The 12,986-nt window shown below is 35.9% G+C and overlaps 1 pseudogene; it reads right to left on the reverse strand.

Moving 5' to 3' along the window:
* Window positions 1-3,551: 3,551 nt before the first annotated feature.
* Window positions 3,552-6,821, reverse strand: LOC107661568 (serine/threonine-protein kinase pim-2-like; annotated as a pseudogene).
* Between the last annotated feature and the right edge of the window lie 6,165 nt (window positions 6,822-12,986).

The raw sequence follows: 12,986 nt of genomic DNA on the forward strand, positions 1-12,986 counted from the left end.
TTTAGGGGGGCGTGGCAGAGTCTTAACTTTGATAAAGAATATCTCTTTGGTTTTGAGACTTTAGTCTTTGCAACTTCAGGGATCTTATCTATGCACAATCAGCTTTTAACACTCCGAAGAGAAAGGAAAACTTGAAATCGCATCATATGACCCCTTTAAGACATAACCTACTGTGATAATGATTGATACAAAATATGAATCAATGAGCATCTCTGGTTTGTAATGCATAACATACATAATACATTGAGGTTTGTTAATGAAAAACAGAAATAAGAAAACAATAAGATGCTATGTATCATGTAATAAATTTCATTCTAGCAATACTAGTAATTTAATCCAGTAAATCTGCACTTTCCATATTCTGAGCTTTCATATTCTAATTTTCTTCTAATTGCACATTTGTAATGTTCATTGTCACGTGTCCTCTGTTCTTCACAAGGAACTTCCAGTTGATCCTGGCAATAATCCCATACTAGACAGAATTCTTAAATGACAAAAAGACAGAGAGAAACATTCCATTACATCTGTACTGTATGTATATCACAAAATATATCAAAAGAGCTGCTTGTTCAATAAACAACCTGATGAACTGGGTTTGCTGTTTAGCTGGTCGGACAGCAGGAAAAGTGACCAAAATCCCCTCTATAACCATCAGACCAGCAGGATCCAGTTCAGTGGACCAGGCTGTTTTTCATCAGAGTAAGAAAAGTGACCTCAGTGAAATATAAAAGGTTAGTTCACAAGACAAAAACTGTAAAAATGTACTCACCCTCATTGTCGGTCTAAACCTGAACATTTTAGCAGAATGTTCATGCTGCCAAACCATCATCGACTGAGACGACGTGTTTTCTTTATGTTTGGAAGGTGGCTTTACACTCACAAAGTGCGTTCTTGAGGTGTTGCCATGTCCACCTGTTATAAATGACTTTTGGCCTGTTATTTAGGCTTGGTTCATAAAGCGATCCAGTTTCTGGAGTTCATAAAGTAGGCAGATGCGATTTTGGCATTATTTCCAATATAAAGCATTTGTATTTGTTTAGGTTTATTATGGGCTTGTATCTAGTTTTTAGTCAAAGCTTATACCTCTTGATTTCTTGCAACTGCACGTGCATACAGAAGAAAGACACATCTCTGACACGCATTTAAATACAGCATTAACTACTAGTTGTTCAGAATATTGAGTTGTTTGCATCCCTGGATATTACTGTCGGTTGTTTAGCATTTCTATCGTAACACAATTGTCAAATATGAAATGTTTACCTGCTTAGATCTCACTTTTTGACCATTAAAACCGAAGTATATATAGCTATACACAAACACACACACACATATATATTTATATATAATTTATATTTTATTCAAAAATGTATATTATATATATATATATATATATATATACACACATACTGGTAAAAAATGTATAGCCTGAATGCACTGTAAGTCGCTTTGGATAAAAGCGTCTGCTAAATGCATCAATTATTAAATAAAAATAAAAATTAATTAAATTATTATAAATTAATTAAATTATAAATTAAATATTAATATATATTATAAACTATACTGTTGTTATAGAAAATGTAATTTAATTTCATACACCTTTTTATGTAATAAATTTCATTCTAGCAATACTAGTAATTTAATCCAGTAAATCTGCACTTTCCATATTCTGAGCTTTCATATTCTAATTTTCTTCTAATTGCACATTTGTAATGTTCATTGTCACGTGTCCTCTGTTCTTCACAAGGAACTTCCAGTTGATCCTGGCAATAATCCCATACTAGACAGAATTCTTAAATGACAAAAAGACAGAGAGAAACATTCCATTACATCTGTACTGTATGTATATCACAAAATATATCAAAAGAGCTGCTTGTTCAATAAACAACCTGATGAACTGGGTTTGCTGTTTAGCTGGTCGGACAGCAGGAAAAGTGACCAAAATCCCCTCTATAACCATCAGACCAGCAGGATCCAGTTCAGTGGACCAGGCTGTTTTTCATCAGAGTAAGAAAAGTGACCTCAGTGAAATATAAAAGGTTAGTTCACAAGACAAAAACTGTAAAAATGTACTCACCCTCATTGTCGGTCTAAACCTGAACATTTTAGCAGAATGTTCATGCTGCCAAACCATCATCGACTGAGACGACGTGTTTTCTTTATGTTTGGAAGGTGGCTTTACACTCACAAAGTGCGTTCTTGAGGTGTTGCCATGTCCACCTGTTATAAATGACTTTTGGCCTGTTATTTAGGCTTGGTTCATAAAGCGATCCAGTTTCTGGAGTTCATAAAGTAGGCAGATGCGATTTTGGCATTATTTCCAATATAAAGCATTTGTATTTGTTTAGGTTTATTATGGGCTTGTATCTAGTTTTTAGTCAAAGCTTATACCTCTTGATTTCTTGCAACTGCACGTGCATACAGAAGAAAGACACATCTCTGACACGCATTTAAATACAGCATTAACTACTAGTTGTTCAGAATATTGAGTTGTTTGCATCCCTGGATATTACTGTCGGTTGTTTAACATTTCTATCGTAACACAATTGTCAAATATGAAATGTTTACCTGCTTAGATCTCACTTTTTGACCATTAAAACCGAAGTATATATAGCTATACACAAACACACACACACATATATATTTATATATAATTTATATTTTATTCAAAAATGTATATTATATATATATATATATATATATACACACATACTTAAGTCGCTTTGGATAAAAGCGTCTGCTAAATGCATCAATTATTAAATAAAAATAAAAATTAATTAAATTATTATAAATTAATTAAATTATAAATTAAATATTAATATATATTATAAACTATACTGTTGTTATAGAAAATGTAATTTAATTTCATACACCTTTTTACATTTATTTATATTTTATGCACCTTTTTTATTTATCTGTTATTATTTTTAATAGCTTTATATTTTTAATATATTTTTTGTTGAGTTTTATATATTTATATATTATAAACTATTGTTATACAAAATGACATTTATTTCATGCACCTTTTTATATTTATATATTTAATGATATTTATGAATGAATAATAACAATAAACCTTTTATATGAAATAATAAATGTAATTATACAACACAACATATCAGTGCATCTTTTATATTTATTTATATTTTATTCACCTTTTTATATTTTATTTATTTGTTATTTTTGATAGCTTTATATTTATACTATATTATTATTATTAGTTTTATATAATTGTATATATTGATAACTATATAAAATTTCATTTAATTTCATGCACTCTTTTATATTTATTTAATGATATTTATGAATAATAATAATAATAACAAACTTTGTATATTAAATAATAAATGTAATTATACAACATAGCAGTGCTCCTTTATTTATTTAATTATCTGTTATTATTTTTAATAGATTTATATTTTTCATATATTATTATTATTATTTTGTATATTATGACTATATAATGTTTGTAGTTTAGGACTGGGGCAGCCATGAATATTTCAGGGGCTTGGGTTCCTGTCATGGCCGTCACTGAACTTCCTGTCTTTCCTGTCATTACTTACACTATTTTCTTTTGCTCCCCCTCATTTCTTCTTGTCTGCAATCTAAAACAAGAACCAGGAAAATCAGAAATCAGGTTTACTGTTTAAATACATTACACAACATATAAAAACAATCAAAGAGAGGCAACATATTTACAGTAAAAAACAATGGAAATTTAAGAACTGAAGTAAAAATATATCAGAAAGTATAAACATTCAGCATATCATCTGACTGTATGACACTTGCAAAAAAAGCTAATGTCTATAACCTGATAAATAAACCAAAACAAATCAAAAATACTTGAAAATCATTCAAATGTACTTACCATAAACCAGTCGTGGAGACTAAGTTTCTCCAGTTCAATCCGCTCTTTCGGATTGATTTGCAGACAGCAGCGAATAAAATCGCTGCATTCTTCCGACAAGCCGTCTTTGGTCCAGTTGTTACCGTTGATCATGCGCAGGTCTCTTCTATTTGGAAAATCCCCACACAGCATTACAAACAAGAGGATCCCGAGTGACCACACTGTCGCTGGTTCCCCGTGGTACTTGCCGGTCAAGTAATACTCAGGAGGGCAGTACTCTCTTGTGCCTGGAGGAAAGAGATTTTGTTTACATTAACATATACAGTACATTTATACATATACATTATGTAATGTACATATACATTAACACAGTAGATCCCATTCCATGATGCTTAATGAGAGCTTGATTCACTCAGAGTCCTGTGTGAAGGGCCCTCAACTCATAACCTTTGAGGGATCATCATACATACCAGCAAAGGATGTGTAACCCACACCGTTGAGGAATTCACCACACCCAAAGTCAGTTAATTTGACTTCGAGTGTGTCCGGGTTAATCAGAAGGTTTTCCAGCTTTATGTCCCGGTGCAACACTCCACGTCGGCAGCATGTTTGAGCTGCGAATGTTGCCTGGCGCATTATGACTCGTGCCACGTCCTCTTGAATGGTAACCATTTGCTGCAGGAGAAACACGTTCAGTTCCTCAAAGGGAACGGGCCGCTCTAGGACCAAAATGTAGTGGTCAGACTCCACCCGCCAGTCCAGAAGCTGGATGATTTCCTCTACCCTGGGGCCTTCATTTGCAAGAATTTGCAAAGCAACCTCCAATGGAAGAGGCTTGGAATAGCCGTCCTAGAAGAAAGACAGTTGTTATGATGGTTAGACGGATATAGGACTTAAACAAGTCCTGGACAAACTCTTGACAATGGAAGATTGCCATATGAGATGTTTGAAAATGCCTAAGAGGAGAACCAGAGAGAACACAGCCTACTTACAATGCTGATGAACTTTGTGTTCCTGCTGGAGACGACTTTTATCGCCAACTGATCAACAAAACAACAACGAGGTTTGTAAGTTACAATTAATTCGTCAGCAGAGTTCACAACATTCCAAACATTAGCCCTGAACAGACATGTACATTTTCATGAATCTAAATAAAAACATGTAGAGCATGTCTAAACAGGTCTGACAATTTAAGTGCTTTAAATAGTAAATAAAAGATACATTTAGTGTGCTTGCATTAGTCAGGTGACTATAATACAGGACAAAAATAATTATCAGGTTATTTGATTCGAGATAGTAATGAAAACTGATACCTTTTGGCCATCCTCCAAACGAGTCGCTGCATAAACGGCTCCAAAGCTTCCTTCACCCAGCTGACAGTCGATTACATAACGGCATGAATTGATGTCTGTTAAAAGATAAGATGTTGATCAGTGACAGCAATTACTTAATTTAAAACTATTTCAACACTATTTTTATGATTCATATTAATTTTGACACTACATTAAATATCTGTGCTTAAAAAATACTGGCACCCTACAGGACCATTTAAAGAAACTATAGCAGTCATAAAATAAATAAATATATACATGTGTGTTTTTTTCTGTGTAAAATACACACCTTCACCTTACACACATTTATATAAATGTAAATAAAATGTTGAATGCTGAATAAGTCAATTAATGTGTTATTTAGGAACTATTCTTAAAAACGTGCATATTAAAGTCAGTGTAAAGCATGTAAAGACTGTGTGTGTGTGTGTGTGTGTTGTATGTTAGGCTTATGGTACCAAACTCACCCATTATTGTGCCGTTGTTATTCTCCTTGTCTGCAGTCTGAAACAACAGAAATCAGGTTTAGTGTCAAAACACACAAACAGGACGGAAAACAAATGCACAACAAAAAGAGGCAACATTCTTGGAGTAAAAAAACTGGATGTTTAAGAACAGGTCAGATCATCTCAGAAGGTCTAAACATACAGCGCTGCAACTTGTCATCTGTGCAGTGCATGAGGATTGACTATATGACAGTTACAGCACATAGGAAAAGAAAACTATAAAAAGAAAGAGTAAGAAAGCTAATATCCATAGTCTGATAATTAAACCAAACCAAATCAAAAATACTTCAAAATCATCAGAATGTATTTACCATAAACCAGTCGTGGAGACTGAGTTTCCCCAGTTCAATCCGCTGTTTTGGGTCAATCTGTAGACAACGGCGAATTAAATCGCAGCATTCTGTGCAGAAAGAAAATAGAGATGTCTAATTATCATTTTGAACTTAACACCTGATCTCTTTGATCGACAGTCAAATTATCCCAACGACCATTCTTAATTAAGCCACTGATTTACAACTGATTTTTGCTGAAGTGAAGATCTCACCTTTCGACAAGCCAGCTTTGGTCCAGTTTTTAGCATTAATCTTGTGCAGATGTCGTCTCTTTGGAAATTTACAAAAAAGTATCACAAACAAGAGGATCCCAAGTGACCACACTGTCCCTGGTTCCCCGTGGTACTTGCCGGTCATGTGATACTCGGGAGGGCAGTACTCTCTTGAGCCTGGAGATGACATTTTGTTTCCATTATCACAGCATTTTAACTAGATATTCATTATCATGCAAGAAATGATTTGATGCCATTTGATTCACAACAGTGGATCCCATTAGACACCCACTTCACAGCTTTGAGGGATCATCATACATACCAGCAAAGGACGTGTAACTCACATCGGTGAGGATTGCACCACAGCCAAAGTCAATCAATTTGACTTCGAGTGTGTCCGGGTTAATCAGAAGGTTTTCCAGCTTAATATCCCGGTGCAACACTCCACGAAGGCAGCACATTCGAGCTGCGAATATTGCCTGGTGCATTATAACTCGTGCCACGTCCTCTTCCATGGTGCCCTTGTAGCACTTTAAATATTCATACAAGGACTGACAGGGCATGGGCCGCTCTAGCACCATAAAGTAATAGTCAGGATCCACCTGCCAGTCCAGAAGCTGGATGATTTCCTCAACCCTGGGGCGTTTATTTGCAAGAATTTGCAAAGCGACCTCCAATGGAAGGGGCTTGGAACAACCGTCCTAGAAGAAAGACAGTTGTTCTGATGGTTAGACAGATATAGGACTTAAACAACAACTGTTGACAATGGCAGACTGCATACTGAAAAATCACTTAGAGTCTGTGGTTAATGTTAATATGAGATGTTTGAAATTGAAAACAGTGACTGAGAGGAGAAACACAGAGAGAGCACAGCCTACTTACAATGCTGATGAACTTTGTGTTCCTGTTGGATGCAAATTTTATCGCCACCTGATCAACAAAACAAAAAAGGGATGTGTGTAAGATTTACAATTGATTTGTCAGCAGAGTTCACATCATTTCAAACATTAACCCTGAATAGACATGGACATTTTCATGAATTTAAATAGTCTAAACAGGTCTGACAGGACAAGTGCTTTAAATAGTTGATGTACACTAAGAGTGCTTGCACAGGAGAGAGCGGGACAAGTATAATAAGACAAAATGATTAGCTAGAAAAATAATGTAAGTAATACAAACTGATACCTGTAGGCCATCATCCAAACGAGTCGCTGCATAAACGGTTCCAAAGCCTCCTTCACCCAGCTGACTGCCAATTTCATAACGGTGTGAATTGATGTCTTTTAAAAGATAAATAAGAGATGTCAACATAAAATGTCACAGTGACAGCACTTACTTCATCTATTTAAAAACTACAATTAATTGAGAAAAAATGTAATAATTGAGATACTACATTGAATATCTGTGCCTTTAAACAATCATTTGTCACACTAAAAACTATTCAAGTTACCTGTACTTGTCATACATAAATACAATCGAAATACCTTTAAATTAATTGCATTTCCATGTTAACTACTCTTAAACAAAATGCATATTAAAGTCAATCTGAAGTATAAACTTTAAAGTGCGTGTGTGTTGGATTATGTTGTGGTAGCAAACTAACCAATAATTGTTGTCTCATTATCCTGTAGCTGGCTTGAATGAGTTTGGGGAGCATAACCACTACAGTCAGGTGCTGCACAGGTTGTAGCTTGGGGGACATTGACTCTACAGTCTAATGTTTCGTGGACTGGAGACTGAGGGACGCCAACACTCAAGTCAGCTACAAAATGGACTGAAGCTTGGAGGGCTTCATCTCTACAGTCAGATGTGACATAAAATAAAACTGGAGGGACATCATCACTACTTTTGGACGTCACAGGGAATAAAGCTGGAGGGACGTCATCAATACATTTGGATGTGACATAAAATAAAACTGGAGGGGCGTCATCACTACTTTTGGACATCACAGAGAATAAAGCAGGAGGGACGTCATCACTACTTTTGGACATCACAGAGAATAAAGCAGGAGGGACGTCATCACTACTTTTGGACGTCACAGAGAATAAAGCTGGAGGGACGTTATCGCTACATTTGGACATTGCAGGGAAACTGGCTGGAGGGACATCAACACTTAATATGGACTTGGCAGAGAAAAAACCTAGAGAGACGTCGTCACTTAATTTGGATGTGACAGAATAAAATAAATCAACATCACTTAATTTGGACATCACAGGGAAAAAAGATGGAGGGACGTCACTACTTAAATTGGACATGGCAGAGAAAAATGAGACGTTGTCACTTAATTTGGACGTGGCAGAGAAAAATGAGACGTCATCACTTAATTTGAATGTGGCAGAGAAAAATGAGACGTCATCACTTAATTTAGATGTGCCAATGAAAAACGAGCCGTCATCACTTAATTTGGGCGTGCCAATGAAAAATGAGCCGTCATCACTTAATTTAGATGTGTCAATGAAAAACGAGACGTCATCACGTAATTTGGGCGAGGCAGTGAAAAACGAGACGTCATCACTTAATTTGGGCGTGCCAATGAAAAACGAGACGTCATCACTTAATTTAGATGTGTCAATGAAAAACGAGACGTCATCACTTAATTTAGATGTGTCAATGAAAAACGAGACGTCATCACTTAATTTAGATGTGTCAATGAAAAACGAGACGTCATCACTTAATTTAGATGTGTCAATGAAAAACGAGACGTCATCACTTAATTTAGATGTGTCAATGAAAAACGAGACGTCATCACTTAATTTGGGCATGCCAATGAAAAACGAGACGTCATCACTTAATTTAGATGTGTCAATGAAAAACGAGACGTCATCACTTAATTTGGGCATGCCAATGAAAAACGAGACGTCATCACTTAATTTAGATGTGTCAATGAAAAACGAGACGTCATCACTTAATTTGGGCATGCCAATGAAAAACGAGACGTCATCACTTAACTTGGGCGTGCCAATGAAAAACGAGACGTCATCACTTAACTTGGGCGTGCCAATGAAAAACGAGACGTCATCACTTAACTTGGGCGTGCCAATGAAAAACGAGACGTCATCACTTAACTTGGGCGTGCCAATGAAAAACGAGACGTCATCACTTAACTTGGGCGTGCCAATGAAAAACGAGACGTCATCACTTAACTTGGGCGTGCCAATGAAAAACGAGACGTCATCACTTAACTTGGGCGTGCCAATGAAAAACGAGACGTCATCACTTAACTTGGGCGTGCCAATGAAAAACGAGACGTCATCACTTAACTTGGGCGTGCCAATGAAAAACGAGACGTCATCACTTAACTTGGGCGTGCCAATGAAAAACGAGACGTCATCACTTAACTTGGGCGTGCCAATGAAAAACGAGACGTCATCACTTAACTTGGGCGTGCCAATGAAAAACGAGACGTCATCACTTAATTTGGGCGTGGCAGTGAAAAACGAGACGTCATCACTTAACTTGGACGTGGCAGTGAAAAACGAGACGCCATCACTTAATTTAGATGTGCCAATGAAAAACAAGACGTCATCACTTAATTTGGGCGAGGCAGTGAAAACTGAGACGTCATCACTTAATTTAGATGTGTCAATGAAAAACGAGACGTCATCACTTAATTTGAGAGTGGCAGTGAAAAACAAGACGTCATCACTTAATCTGGCAGAATTGTCGTCATCAGCACAGCTGGACGCGGCACAGACTGTAGTTTGGGGGACGTCACCAGCACAGCTGGACGCAGCACAGACTGTAGTTTGGGGGACGTCACCAGCACAGCTGGACGCAGCACAGACTGTAGTTTGGGGGACGTCATCAGCACAGCTGGATGCGGCACTGAAAGAAGCTGGAGAGAAGTGAACAGCCGAGTCGGATGTGGCACAGACTGTACCTGTGTCATTGACTTCTCGACCTAAAGGGGAGAACATGGACCAAAAGATATTAATCATTAAAAGAACATTTATGAAATATTTTATAACTATATTAACAGATACTCATATTACTGCAGCTTTAATAAGCATATATTACAGCATATAAGCTTGCTGTAAATTATGAAGTGATCTTTTGGAGGCATGGCTTTCTATTTTTTTCAGTAATTGGTCAATGTATACATCATGTACATTTCTCTTATTTAAAAGCACAATGCTCATGAACATGCCAGAAAAAAAAGGCATCCATGCATGTATAATACATGCATGGATGTCTTTTTTCTGGCATGATCATGAGCATTGTGCTTTTAAATAAGAGAAATGTTTAAAAACAATCAAAGATTAAAAAAGTGCCTTTACAGCTCCCAAATTAGTTGCGTGTATGAATATTAATAAGGTCATCCAAAGCTTGCATGGTAACCTTAGCATGTAACTTAAATATTTGTGTGACTAGATCATGACACTCAAGACATTAAATTCGGTGTCATGTCATTACAATGAATTAAAACATCACTTAATGTAACTACAGTAATATTGATTTGCAAATTCCCGGTTTTGTGTAAATTAAAATATGAACTTGAAAGAAGTGAAAACTTGAAAGTAACAAGTCATGTGTCGATTTTATGCTTCTGAATTGTGTTTGTGTAGTATAATTTGTGTTATGCTGTGTTGTATTAAGTTACAGACTTTATAAAACTGGACTTCAGCTAAGCCCCTAAATTCTTCACTGTGTCCTCCAAAAAACCTTTAAACATCCAAATAAGTGTAGAGTCCTGAGCAGACTCCAGTACAGAACATGGACATATCATTTACCATCATCACGACTCCTCACAGGTGGAGCATCACTCTGGTCTGCTTTTTCTTCTTGACCCGAGTGGGTGTTGTTGACTTTTTTCCTCTCTCTTTGAATTAAAGCAATTACTCCTAGCAACGTAAGTAGCATTTTGAAATAGTAACTAGCGTTGGCTGGAAGAAATGCAAAGTGAGAAAAATACTAGAATGCAACTAGCAATAAAACGACTAGCGTTGGCTGCTCAGTTGGATGTGCAAAATGCAAACAATGCAACTAGCAACGAACCGCAAGTGATTTATCATCAGACATGTCAACGTGAGCCTTTTTATTACTGGCATAGAACTGTGACGTCACGAACCAACTGACATTCCAATGCTGCTCGCAGAGGGCCGTTGGTGATTGGTCCGTTTTCCGTTGTGGGCGTGGCTTCTGCGTAGCCGCGTAATAGAGAATGAGGAGTTACGTCACGATCTTTTCACTCCGCATTTGCATTTCGGGAAGGCGCCGCCATATTAGCAGGATACGCTATCCGTTCCCATGGTTACTTCTCATTCTCTATAAGGATAAATGCTTATCTTTTGTTTTGTTTTTGCCTTTAAGTTAAACAACCATTCATTCTTCATTGTATCGTTTGCAGGGAAGAGAAGCTATTTTATCGCACTGCATGATATGCACTGCATTTCTCTCTTAGGTTTTGTAGAATTTGGTTTACAGTGTTTACCTGATTAGCTTGAATACAGTGTAGCCATCATATGGTACATTATCCAAATAAAAGTGTGTGTTCAACAAGCTGACAGAAGTCCATCCATTTCTTTGTTGGAAACTTTTAAATGACAAAGTATAATTGATGTCATTATAAATATTCATTTTTCCATGGCCACGGAGGAGAATCAGAGATTGTGGGTCACATTCAGCGAACAGTAGAACTCAACGCGGCGTTACGTCACATTCTCATTCTTTATAGCTCGTAGTGTGGGTAACATGCTGTTTGTTTATTTCTTTCTTATTAAACGTTAAGAATGGTCTAATATTGGCATGTATTTTGCGCTGTAAATGATGTATGTGATGTACATTTAAGTTGTTTGACTCAAGCATGAATTAAAACGAGCAGTGTGGTGATCGCGAGCTCTTGTATTGTCATTAAAACACAAGATATGACCAATCATTCTTTAATACATGTAGCTAAGATTATTTAAGGCATCATTTTAATGATTATTTATATAAAAATAGCTACATGATGTTAAAAATCGTAAACAACATTATGCAACACGGTGTTTACGTTCAGATCAAAGCATAAACAACGTATCTGTGTACAGTGCTGCTGACAGCATATGTTCCAGTGTTGCCAGTTTAGCAATTTTGTTGCTAAATTTAGCAACTTTTCAGACTACCCTAGTAACTTTTTCTTCCAAAAGCACCTAGCAACAAATTGAGCTATTTTTACATTTTATTTGGCTACTTTTAGCAACTTTTGATAAGTGACTCGAACAATAAAAGGCACACATTTTCCATCTAAATTTCACAAAAAGAGGAAACCAAAGATGCCTAGCAGTACACACATCACGTGAATTAAATTATTGCTATTTGCAATTGTTCAATTTGATAATAATAATAATTTAATAATTGTTCATTTATGATACACCTTGTTGTACCTGTGATTGTTGATCAGTTAGTACACTGTAAGAAAAATATCTAGAAAAATGGAAAAGGTAGGCTTCTAGTAATTTTCCAGGACATTATCCGTTATCCATTATCCATTGTAAACCCTTTAACCCCAAACACAAAATACAATGCGTAATTTAAAATGCCGGTAAAAACCTGTGAATTATTTTCTTAAAGTGTAGCATACTGACTACTAATACACTGCTTAAAACTAATCGGTCAGAATGTGTAGTTTTACTAGCTCACTAGCTAATAAAAAAAAACTTGTAATCCTTCAAAAATGTGTAAGTGTTCAATAATTCAATGTTGTATATAAAAAGTTATTTATATTTTAACATTATATTATGCATTTATATTATTTTACGAACAAATCTAAATTAACATAAAAA

This window comes from Sinocyclocheilus anshuiensis, unplaced genomic scaffold (genome assembly GCF_001515605.1).
Source record: "Sinocyclocheilus anshuiensis isolate Anshui unplaced genomic scaffold, SAMN03320099.WGS_v1.1 scaffold1425, whole genome shotgun sequence".
Taxonomy (NCBI): domain Eukaryota; kingdom Metazoa; phylum Chordata; class Actinopteri; order Cypriniformes; family Cyprinidae; genus Sinocyclocheilus; species Sinocyclocheilus anshuiensis.